The sequence below is a fragment of the Hemitrygon akajei genome, chromosome 8 (assembly GCF_048418815.1).
Source record: "Hemitrygon akajei chromosome 8, sHemAka1.3, whole genome shotgun sequence".
Lineage (NCBI taxonomy): Eukaryota > Metazoa > Chordata > Chondrichthyes > Myliobatiformes > Dasyatidae > Hemitrygon > Hemitrygon akajei.
Genome location: NC_133131.1, coordinates 49,543,453 through 49,556,314, shown reverse-complemented (window position 1 = coordinate 49,556,314; position 12,862 = coordinate 49,543,453). Strand labels below are relative to the sequence as shown.

General features: G+C 40.5%; 1 protein-coding gene across 1 annotated transcript in view; it reads right to left on the bottom strand.

The window, feature by feature from the left end:
* mybbp1a (MYB binding protein (P160) 1a) overlaps positions 1-12,862 on the bottom strand; it is a 113,170-nt gene that overhangs the window by 12,542 nt on the left and 87,766 nt on the right. The window lies entirely within an intron of this gene.

Below are 12,862 nucleotides of genomic sequence, written 5' to 3'. Positions count from 1 at the left end.
TAAATAACCTCCTCTAGTGATGATAATTGAAGTTGGGATAAAAAAGCTCTTTGACCTCTTGCACCAACTTTCAGCTAACCCAAAAGAGTGCAAATCCAGCAAATACACTCCATTCCAAGACCCCACTGCAGAACCAGTCTAGACTCATGCTTAATTGTGGGATTGTGTCCCACAAGGTAAAAGTAGTGTTAACTGAACCACAGTAGTCACACGAATGGAATGATGAAAACAGGTAGAGATCTGTTGCTAAAAAGTGTCACTTTTAATCATTACTCCTTTGCCCCCTCAACACATTACTCTAGTGCAGGAAGGATGAAATTTTAGTATTTCAAACATAAATTCAAATAGATCCATGTTACAATAGGAGAAAAGATATACAAAAATTGCACATTTTTAAAATCATAGCCTACATTGCAATTAAATAAGGTAAGAACAATTATATACACTGGGATCTTTATATTTAATTATGCACACTGGCTACAGACATTCTACACCTCATTAAATAGCAAGCACTTATGGAGGGCAAATTAACAAACTATTAAATGGCCATTACACAAAGTTGGGTTTAGTTATTGGTAAGTTTATGTCTTGATGAACAGTTAATCACACTTAAGAGATTCACTCAGTCTGAGGCTACATCCACACTACGCCGGATAAATTCGTAACCAAAGCTTTTTCTCTTCGTTTTTACCCTCCGTCCACATTAAAACGGTGTTTTCATTTCCTGAAACTGGAGCTTTTCAAAAAAGTTTTTCAAGGTGGATATTTTCGAAAACGCTACTCGGGCAGATCAGTGTGAACAGGGTAACCGGAGACTTTTGAAAACGCTATCAGACGACAGCGCGCTATTTCATTGTTTTCTTGAACACAACCTAACAATTTCAGAACAGATGGCAACAAGACTGAAGCCAGAAGAGTTAGAACTGTACTCACCAAATACTTTGACCCATAACTTACTGAATAAATAAGTATAGTGTACTCACTTTGCCCTGTTTTCTGTCCTTGCTCGTATGAAGGTGGTTTACCTATTTATGCAAGTACTTCTCTGACAATAGATGTGCAACAGCCTAATGTAACATTGTATGGAAATACAAGATAACACTGATGCAGACGTGTTTTATACATTTAACAAGGTGCTTTATTAATGCAACAGAGTTAGTCAGTTTTTCAATGTTCATCGTCAGCCGGGTCAATCTGTCCGTGAAGTCCCTGCCGGTGACCGCCTCACGCTCCAGTATTTATTTTTTTTTAGTTTTAAGTTCTCCTGCGCGAGAGCCAACAGCTGTCTGTTGTTTAAGTTTTTCTAGTCTGTAACTACACAAATGCGCACTTTTATGGTGAGATTCGACACCAAACATGTCGCTTGTTTTCGGTAGATGTGTCCTGCGCATGCGCAGGAGGAGGAGGTTCACCGAGATCTCCGTTTCAATGTGGATAGAGATATTTTCAAAAACGCATAGTGTGGACGCCTATCGTTTTTATGTGAAACCAGCGTTTTCTAAATTATCCGGTCTAGTGTGGATGTAGCCTTAGGTGGTGTCCATGACTAACACCAGATTGTGATCTAAAGAACATGGGGTAGGATTTAGTGGCTTATAATGCTACAAATGTATTTGGGATTAAGCAGAAGTTTTCAAAAAGGGTTGGAATGCCAAAGTTACAGAGCTGTGAGGAGGGGCCAATCCATGGGTGTACTAATGTGACAGAAGAAGGTTTATATCAAACAAGAACATTACTGTATATTTTTTCTCAAACATGGAATGTTATATTATTGCAATCAAGGAAATGTGGTTAAGTGGTTGAACAATCTGGGATACAGAGTTTCAGATGCAACAGATGGTAATGCACAGGATGTTAAGTCACATTACTGATACGGAAGAACATCAGCATATTCTGAAGGACTCGTCCAACGGGCCATATGAGAAGAATTTAGGAATAAGTTGGGGTGATCATGTTGGGGTTATATTATCACCCTCTCAATAGTCAGCAGGAATTAGAACAGACAGTGTCAGCAACTTGCAGAAACTTGGACAAACGATATGGTTATAGAGGGGGGGGGGGGGGGAATTTAACTTTTAAAATGTTGACTGGGATTGCCTTAGTGAGAGGAGCTTAGATGGAGCAGAGTGTATTAAGTGCAGCCAAGGGAGGTTTTTGATTAAATACATAGATAGTCCTTCCAAAGACAGAGCTGTACTCAATCTTAAATGAAACGGGGAAGGTGGTGGGAATATCAGTGTAGGAAACACTTTGAACAGTGATCATTATTCTGTAAGTTTCAGAGTAGTTCTGGAAAGGAATTAGTGTGGTCCTCACATTAAGGTCTTAAACTGGGAAAAGTCCAACTAAACTAAGAGCAGATGCTTGCAGCTAAAATATCTCCTAAGAAAGGAGTCTTCTTAAAAAGAGAGTGAGTAACTGTCTAGGGACAGCATGTTCTGTTAAGAGCAAAAGCAAAAGATGGGGCAAGATTAGGAAACCCTGCACGACCAAGGATATAGAAAGTTTGATCAGGATAGAAAAAGGAAGCACACAGCAGGGAGAGTCAAATTGAGTCTGTTGAGAAATATGGACAGTGAAGATAAAAGAAATAAATTAATAGGGCAAAAAGGGACTTTGAAATGTCCTTGGCAAGTAAGATTAAAGAGAATTTTGAAATATTCCATAAGAGCAGCCAGAGAAAGTGTGATCCCTTTAGGGACCAAAGGGGTTCCGAAGTGTAAAACCAGGGAATGGGGGCATGGTCCTAAATGAATCTATATATACAAAGAGAAGGATGTGTAAGGTAGTAAGGAGTATGCGGATAAACTGAAGCAATGCTTGATATGTACATTATATGATATATATTAACAACTTGAATGCAAAATATAGGAGGTATGATTAGCAGATGTGTGAATGACACAAAAGTGGATGGTGCTGTGCCTCGCAAGGAAGATTGTCCAAGTCTACTGCAAGATATAGATCAGATGAGAAGTTGGGTGGAACAGTGGCAGATGGAATTTAATACTGATAAGTGGAAAGTAATGCATTTTGTGAAGTCAAATAGGGGTAGAACAGATACAGTAAATGGTAGGGGCTAAGGAATACTGATTCACAGAGGGGCCTTGGGATTCAAGTCCATAGCTCCCTGAAATTGGCAACACATGTAGATAAGGTTAAAACCGCATTTGGCATGCTTGCCTTGATAAGGCTGGGCATAAAATACAACAGTTGTGATGTTATGCTGCAACTTCACAAAATACTTTCAGCCTGCATTTTTAGAGAACTATGTGCCGTTCTGGTCACCATACAACAAGGACATGGTTGCAATGGAGAAAGTGCAGAAGAATATTACCAGGATATTTCCTGGACTGGGGAACTTTAGTTATGGGGTGAGATTAGATAGGCTAGGCTTACTTTCCCTGGAGGTAAAGGGGTGACTTGATAGAGGGACATAAAACAGAATCTTTTTCCCATGGGTAAAACATTAAACCAAGGAGGTTTAAATTGAGGAAGAAACGTTACAAGGAATTTGAGGGAAGCTTTTGTTATCATTTACACAGCAGGTGCTTGCTACCTGGAACTTGCTGCAGTGGAAGTGGTGGAAAAGATACAACCACAACATTAAAGAGAAATTTAAAAAGCATCTGAACAGGCAAGGTAATAGAAGGATGCAGAACTAATGAAGGCAAATGGGATTCAGTTTTTGGGATATGCAAACTGCAATCATCCATATAAGATAAAGAATTACTATTGGACAGTAAAAGAAGTGCAATCTGAAGCAGCCATTTAAACTCATGAACCAATTCAATCTTTATTCATTACATCATTACACAATCAGGAAAGCTGCTGTACATTTCTGTTGCTATCTAATTAGCCTACTTACAAATACATTCTTACTCTTCACCCTGATGAGAATAATTGGATAATGAGATATTTACTATATGAATAGACCATCTCTCCCTCACATTAGGAAGCAGTAGAAGCTTCAGTTTAACAAAGCCTCAGATCAAATGATAGAAGTCAATGTTTCACTGCCAAATTGATTCAGTGTTACCAACTGAGCCTTACTGGCAATGGGAAACAACACAATACCACTGTACATTGCTACGTACCGCCTTCATTTTGGTAATGATATTCCAGAAGTCTAACACTGCAGTTGCTGACAATTTAAAATAAAAGTAGAAGATGCTCCCTATTTCCAGCTCAGTAGAGTTGTTCTGATCTCAGCAGGTCCGAGGCTTAAATCGTGTTCTAAGGTGAGCTCCAGATCCAGGTGTGAATGATTATTTAAAATTATACTATAGAAGTTCTGCATTGACTGATGTTCTGGCTTGTAGTTAGGACACTAAAATAAGGCTGTCACTTTCTCAGATAGACACAAGCCATCCTAAGACATTGTTTTGAAGAAAGAAAACTGTGGAATTCCATAACCTAACAAATGGTGGAAATAGTAAGATGAGGCAGAATAACTAATTAAACTAAAATACCCAAGAAGCTGGAGTAGCCAGCCAGTGGTGTAGTGGCATCAACCCAGACTTGGAGGCCACTGGCCCCGGGATCGAATCCGGCTGGCTCCTTGCACACTGGGTTGAGCTTTGAGCTAGCAACTCAGCCTTGTAAAAAACAGACAAATGGTAAGGAAATGGCAACAAAAAGCCGTACAATGCATGAAAATGAGCAACAACTCAGGAAGCTGAGGGGCAATTTTTTTCTGCCAATTGAAGATTGAAATAGGATTCAAATTTACAATACTACTTTATATCAGTACATTACTTTGCACACTAATTCTATTTAATTATATCTTATCTGCGTGAACCGACCATCATCACTGAGCCAGCAGGCACATTCTAATTAGTGTTCTTCAAGGATCCTCAATGAAATGGACTGAATCCGTTATTTTTAAGTCAATGTCCACTAGTGAAACAAAAATAATGGGTTGAAGAAAATTAACTCTTCATAAAAGTGCTAGTAACACCAAATAATTTTAATTTTAATGAAGAAAAACCAAGAACAAGACACTAGGCCATTTTTGTAAACACAGTTACTCGCAGACAAAACTACTGATATTTAGCCATTTAAAATGGCAGAAAGTCTATTATATAACCTCACATTCACTATGAAACACTAAAATCCTCAACTTGTTGGATAACTGGAGACCATATCTGTCAATAGCAGTAGATGGGTCAAAGCTGGGAAATTTACACTGGTCTGTGATCTCCTGTTAAGACACAAGTGGTGGCTCACCAGCCCACTGCGGTTGTCACAGGGCAGCTCAGCTTTACTGCAGCCTGTACTCTGCAATCCCAAGTTTCTGTTCAGTTAATTGTTGAAGAACTGGACTGCAATTACTGAATTTTAAGCAAACAGACTGCCCAACTCCTAACTTTCCTTAGTGATAATTGTAATAAAGATCCAGAGAAGTTTTGAGAGTAACACACCAATGAACTGTATTAATATGAAACTCCCATGCAAGTTATTAAGCAAGTTCTATCCAGCCCACAACTAAAGCTTGTTTATCTGTTATTCATGCATCCAGAGTTCTCATGTAACCAGCAAATGTGTTTTTGCTTTGAAAATAAGATCAAAAAGTGAAGTTTATTTCTAGGATTATGCAAAACAATTGTGAAAAGTAGTTTTAGTTTATTTATATTATGCAGAGGGGTGATGCAACTACAGAACAATTAACAGCAACATTCTCTCTGAAGACTTGGCACTTAATGCGATGCTGAATACGGCCATTCATTTGATTTATTTTTGCTTCATTTCATATTAAAACATAGAATTGCTATATATAAAAGGCTAAGGAGATAACATGTAGTTCAGCAATTTATTTAAGATCTACACATGAAATACTATTGTGCTATGGACAGTTATTTATTTCTGAGCAAGTCTCATTCAACCAGCAATATTCATGCACCCTGCCCCCAGCATCCCCCTTTCCACAGATGCTGGGTAGTTGAGAGTGTTAGGTAACACTGCCCTGAGAAGGGACATTACAGCCAGAGGTGAAATCTTCATTCTTCATTACTTTCTGCCTCTAGCAATTGTCCTTTTCAGTGCATATTATGACTGGACTAATTCAGGGAACACGTAGGTAAGAGAGACATCTGACAGCCAAAGCAGTCTCTCAGTAAGATCCCGCAAGGTACTAGAGAAATGTGAATGACTTATCACGATCGTGTGGTGGTTAGTGAGATGCTATTACAGCTCGGGGTGTTATAGAGTTCGGAGCCCAATTATGGAGCAGTTAATCATGGGTTTTAGACCACAAGACACTGGAGCAGAATTAGGCCATTTGGCCCATCAAGTCTGCTTCACCATTCAATTGTTTTCCCCTCCTCAGTCCCACTCCCTGGCCTTCTCCCCATAACCTTTGATACTGTGTCCAATCAAAAACTTAACAAGCTCTGCCTTAAATACACCCAATGGCCTGGCCTCCACAGCTGCAAGTGGTAATAGATTCCATAAATTCACCATGCACTAACTACAGAAATTTCCCTGCATCTCTTTTTTAAATGGGCGCCCCCCCTATACTGAGGCTGGGCCCTCTTGTCTTAGACTCCCCCACCATGGCAAACATCCTTTTCACATCTACTCTGTCTAGGCCTTTCAACATTAGAAAGGTTTCAAAGAGATGCCCCCCCTCAAATCCTTCTAAATCCCAGTGAGTACAGACCCAGAGCTATCAAACATTCCCCGTATGATAACACTTTCATTCCTGGAATCATCCTTGTAAACCTCCTCTGAACCCTCTCCAATGTCAGCACATCTTTTCTTAGATGAGGAGCCCCAAGCTGTTCACAATACTCAAGGTGAGGCCTCACCAGTGCCTTATCAAGCCTCAGCATCACATCCTTGTATTTTCAACCTCTTGAAATGAATGCTAACATTGCATTTGCCTTCCTCACCACTGATTCAACCTGCAAGTTAACCTTTTGGGTGTTTTGCACAAGGGCCCCCAAGTCCCCTTGCATCTCAGATTTTTTGATTTTCTCCCCATTTAGAAAATAGTCTGCACATTTACAGTCCACACAAGTGTATGACTATGCATTTTCCAATTTTGTTTTTCATTTGACACTTTCTTGCCCATTCTCCTAATCTGTCTAAGTCCTTCTGCATCCTACCTGTTTCCTCAACACTACCTGCCCCTCCACCAATCTTCGTACCATCTGCAAACTTGGCAACAAAGCCACCTATTCCATCATCTCAATGATATACAGCACAAAAAGCAGTTTCAATACCGACCCTGTAGAACACCACTAATCACTGGCAGCCAACCTGAAAATTATTCTTTTACTCCTATTTGCTGACTCCTGCCGATCAGACAATGCTCTAACCATGCCAGTAGCTTTCCTATAATACCATGGGCTCTTAACTTGGTAAGCAGCCTCATGTGTGGCACCTTGTCAAAGGCCTTCTGAAAGTACAACATCCACTGCATTCCCTTTATCTATCCTACTTGTAATCTCCTCAGAGAATTCCAACAGGTTTGTCAGACAAGATTTTCCCTTATGGAAAACATGCTGGCTTTGTCCTATCTTATGCTGTGTCATCAAGTACTCCATAACCTCATCCTTAACAAACAACTCCAACATCTTCCTAACCATTGAGGTCAGGCTAACTGGTCTATTATTTCCTTTCTGCTGCCTCCCTCCTTTCTTAAACAGTGAAGTGACATTCACAATTTTCCAGTCCTCTAGCATCATGTCAGAGTCCAATGATTTTTGAAAGATCATTACTAATGCCTCCAAAATCTCTACCACTACCTCTTTCAGAACCCCAGGGTGCAGTTCATCTGGTCCAGGTGAGTTACGTACCCTGAGGTCTTTCAGATTATTGAGCATCTTCTCCCTTGTAATAGTAACTGCACTCACTTCTCTTCCCTCACACCCTTCAGCATCTGACACACTGCTAATATCCTCCACAGTGAAGACTGATGCAAAATACTCCTTTAGTTCATCTGCCATCTCCTAGGGTTTCTCTTGGTCCTCCAGTTTCCCTCCCCCAGTCCAAGGACATACTGGGTAGGTTAAATGGTCTTGGTAAATTGCCTTGTGATGAGGTTAGGGTTAATTGGGTTTGTTTGGTGTTGCTGGAGAGGTGTGGTTCAAAGGACCGACTCCTAGTAGCATCAATAAATAAATAAAACACTTCCAAGACAAGCAGATTAACTTGCCTTTGCACATTAACTTTAGTGTGTAGGTGAGTGGTAGAACTGGGGAATCGGGGGGGTTGTGGGGAAAATTTTAAAAATGGGATTAGTAATTGAGGGCCAGCATGGACCCTTCGGGCTGAAGGGCCTGTTTCCATCACCCTCTAAAAACCAACAAGCTAATGAATTAAAAATTCAATCAAATATCATAACTAGTGCACAACTCACATCTTTGCATTACAACATATGGCAAACAAGACAACCTACTCAGAGTTTGAAAGTTGCTCTTAAAATTTAGAAAAATTTAAAACGAAAGCTTCCCCTGAAAAATAACTCAACTGTGTCAATCCTCTTAGTTGATCCAGGCTGGCACAAGTTTTTCTGCCAGTATTGGATCCAAGATAAATGCCGTTGAGGACAGGCAGAAACCATGGCTTTATGTTGAACTGTGCCTCAATAGGATGTGCACCTGAAGAGAAAACTTCAACTTAAAGTTGCCTAAACTGCACTGAAATGTCTGCCTGGAATGCAGGCTCCAGCCTAGCAAGGTATCAGAAGGAACTGAAGAGATAAATTGAAGGGATCTGTTTCTTTGATGTGTTCAAATTACAGCTGCAACAGTATGTATTAAAGTACTCATGAGCTCAGCTTGGATATAGTATTTCTAACTTACATACATGCCCATGCACCACCCAAATAACTGCACGTGCACTTTCTACATTCCTGACTGCACACACAGGTACAACCCTGGAATTATATAGTGATTACATAGCTCTATATAACCAGTGCTGGAGAACAAGGATCCCAAGCGTTTAATTAGCATATCTGACTTCGAGCTTTCTTCCTCAATATAATTTTATCACAATAATTATCAGCTAACTTGGATGACGTAACTAAGATATTTAAACTATCAGAATTTGGCCAAAAAAAAGTACAGTCATGCACATACATACAAGGTAATTACTAATGACAATATACTTAAATCTAGTAGCTTAAGTATAGTGACTGAGTCATGTTGGGTTGAAGTAGCTGGGAGAGATAGCAGAAACTAGAATTTAATGATTGCTGTGGAATACAGAATACCTGGTTTTCTCCTAGAGGACAAATGACGCACAATTGCAAATGTATGCTCCCAGAACACCAATAGCAGAGCATGGTTGCAAATCAAAGAACCAATGTCTCCTGATAGTTGAACTAATTATGTCAAACTAAACATGAAATACTCTGATCAGCTGCAGTGACAGCTTAAACCAAATCCTCATTTAACTCATTAGATGGAGATCATGCACTCAGTGGCCACTTTATTAGGTACACCTAACTAGCCAATCTTATCACAGCAAGTCAATGCATAAAAACATGCAAACTTGATCAAGAGGTTCAGTTGTTGTTCAGACCAAACACCAGAATGGGGAAGAAATGGGATCTAAGTGACTTTGACCATGGAATGATTGTTGGTGCCAGAAGAAATGGTTTAAGTATCTCAGATAAAGTTGATCTCTTGGGATTTTCACGCACAACAGTCTGTAGAATTTACAGCGAACGATGCAGAAAACATTCAGCGAACAGCAGTTCTCTGGGTGAGAATGCCTTGTTGATGAGATCAGAGGAGAATGGACAGACCGGTTAAAGCTGACAGGAACACAAAGAACCACCCTTTGCAATACGGTGTGCAGAAGAGTATTTATGAAGGCACAACAGTCAAACGTTGAAGCAGATGGGCTACACAGACCATACCCAGTTCCACCTCCGTACCTAATAAAGTGTATAGAGGCAGGAGTTTTAGGTTGGACAATTATGGGGACTGTTTCTTTAGCCAGCTCCATCAGATGATCAGCTGGTGAGCTAGAGACTCCTGTCTTCTCCTGGGAAATCAGTTCTGTATCTAAAGTGGAACTCTCAATCATATTGCTGTTAAAAGTAATCCACATCTCACGGCACCAGCAGAGATGCATTGACTAATTATTACCAGATGAATACAATATAAAAAAAAATTGTGCATCAAACTAGACATACTTCTCAGCTGTACTGTGGTTGAGGGAACCTGCAATATGTGGTATTATCACACTACTTAAATACAGACAGCACCAATACCCGCCACCTGTGGTGCCCTGAGTCAACGTGCACATATAATGCTGGGGGAGCTCAGGTCAGGCAGCATCCATGGGAATGAACAAGCAGTTGACATTTTGGGCTGAGATACTTCTAGAGTTTGTTCGTTTCCATGGATGTAGCCTGACCTGCTGAATTCCTCTTAGCAATGTGTGTGTGTTTCTTTGGATTTCCAGCATCTGTAGCATTTCTTGTTTTTATGTCAGTTCTAAAGAAAGATCCTGGCCTGAAACTTCGATTGTTTGTCCATTTCCATTGATTCCCAGCATCTGCAGAATTTCCTGTGTTTTTGTCAGCGTGAGTCCTATTGAAATCACCGCAGTGGAAGGATGAAGAATGTCTGAATACCAGCTGAAAGCTCATTAATCCAGGATCTTCCCCTTGTAATTCAAGATCATCACTGACACCCATAAGGCACCAGAGCTGAAAGCTCTTGACTAGAAGGAAATTGTGGCTAGTCCACAACTGAATGTCATTCAAGCAGATATACGTATACTGCCAGACAAAACAACGTTCCTCCAGAACGAGGTGCACAACACAACACACACAAGTCACACACAACACATACATAATATTACTACAAATAAATTAACAATATTTACGACACAAGTTAAAAAGTAAACACTTTAACACTACTGGTGCATGCGTGATGAGATGGGTGGTGGCAGGGAGCTCAGTAGACTCACAGACTGAGGGAAGAAGTTGTTTCTCATCCTATTAGTTTTTGTTCTAATGCTACACTACCTTCTTCTTGATAATAAGGGTTTAAAGAGATTGTTGGACGGATGGGAGGGATCACTGACATACGCAGCGCTCTTGACAAATATTTCTGATGGGTGGAAGAGAAACCCTGTTGATCCTTGTAATGCTTTGTAGAGGCTTGCAGTCAGATGCCTTTCAGCTCCCATACCAGATAGTGATGCAGCTGTTCAGGACACTTGATGGCGCGTGATGCTCCTGTAAAAATTGACTGGAAGGTGGGGTGGGGGAGTCTCACTCACTTCAATCTCCTCAGGAAATGGAGAGGCTGTTGTGCTTTCGTAATCAAAGGAGATGTTGGATGTTGAGGGACCAAGTGAATTGAATTGAATTGATTTTATTACATACATCCTTCACATACATGAGGAGTAAAAATCTTTATGTTATGTCTCCATCTAAATATGCAATGTGCAAATTATAGTAATTTATAATAAATATTATGTACAACAGGACAGTCAATATAACATAGATACACAATTGTATCAGCGTGAATTAATCAGTCTGATGGCCTGGTGGAAGAAGCTGTCCCGGAGTCTGTTGGTCCTGGCTTTTATGCTGCGGTATCGTTTCCCGGATGGTAGCAGCTAGAGCAGTTTGTGGTTGGGGTGACTCAGGTCCCCAATGATCCTTCTGGTCCTTTTTTTACACGCCCGTCTTTGTAAATAGTGGGAAGTTCACATCTACAGGTGCGCTGGACTGTCTGCACCATTCTCTGCAGAGTCCTGCGATTGAGGGAAATACAGTTCCCATACCAGGCAGTGATGCAGCTAGTCAGAATGCTCTCACTTGTGCCCTATTATGATCATCCATTATGTGCACTCCCAGCAACTTGGTGCTCCTAACTCTCTTCAGGGAGGAGCCATTTATGTGCAGTGAGAGTGGTCAGCCCAAATCTTCAAGTCCACAGTCATCTCCTTTGTCTTGTCCAAGTTGAGACTCAAGATGTTGTGTCTGCACCATCCTACCAGCTGTCCTACCTCATCTCTGTAAGCCATCCTCTTATCATTGTTGATGAGGTCCAACAACTGTTTCATCATCAGCAAACTTGATGCATCATCACCATGAACAGCAGGGAGATGAGCATGCACCCTGGGGGCCACCAGAAGCTGGAGATGTTGTTGCTGACATGGAGTGATTTTTCTGTCAAGAAGTTCAAGATCCAGATACAGAGAAAAGTGTTTGAGACCCAGTGAGGACAGGTTACCCACCAGCTTCTGAGGGAAGATAGTATTAAACACTAAGCTGAAGTTGATAGACAGCATCCTGGCATATGAGGGACCATTTTCCAGGTGGGACAGGATGGAGTGGGGCGCAGAGACTATGGCATCATCAGTGGACCAATTGGAGCAATAAGCAAACTGGAAAAGGTCTAATGTAGCAGGAAGCTTCTATATTGATCAGATTTCATGACAAAATTCTTGCAGTGTTATATTCTGTGTGCTCCTTGTCTTCTAGGTTTATACAAGCTTGGCACGAGTTAATTAAGCAGAGAAATGATTACACTGCTGAAAGAAAAAGACCACAAGCCTGGCTAACAACATCATCACTGATTATGGGTAAGGAGCACAATTCAGGTTTGCAAGTGAATAGCTGCCTCAAAGAAAGGCAGACATTTTAGAAATATTTTACAAAGGGCAGAATATTTTACAAATGTTATTGCGGATAGTTCTCAAAGCACACATAAAAGTTGAAATGTTAACAAGAATTACAGTGCTTTATTCCTCCATTTTCTATTGAGCTCCAGGCATTGATTTAGCTGTGGAGTTTGAGCATGGGATCTAGCAGCATACACATACCTACTCAAGCAAGAAGATGGAATATTGAAAAGAGACAGTGTTAATCTCAAACATGTAATTGCTT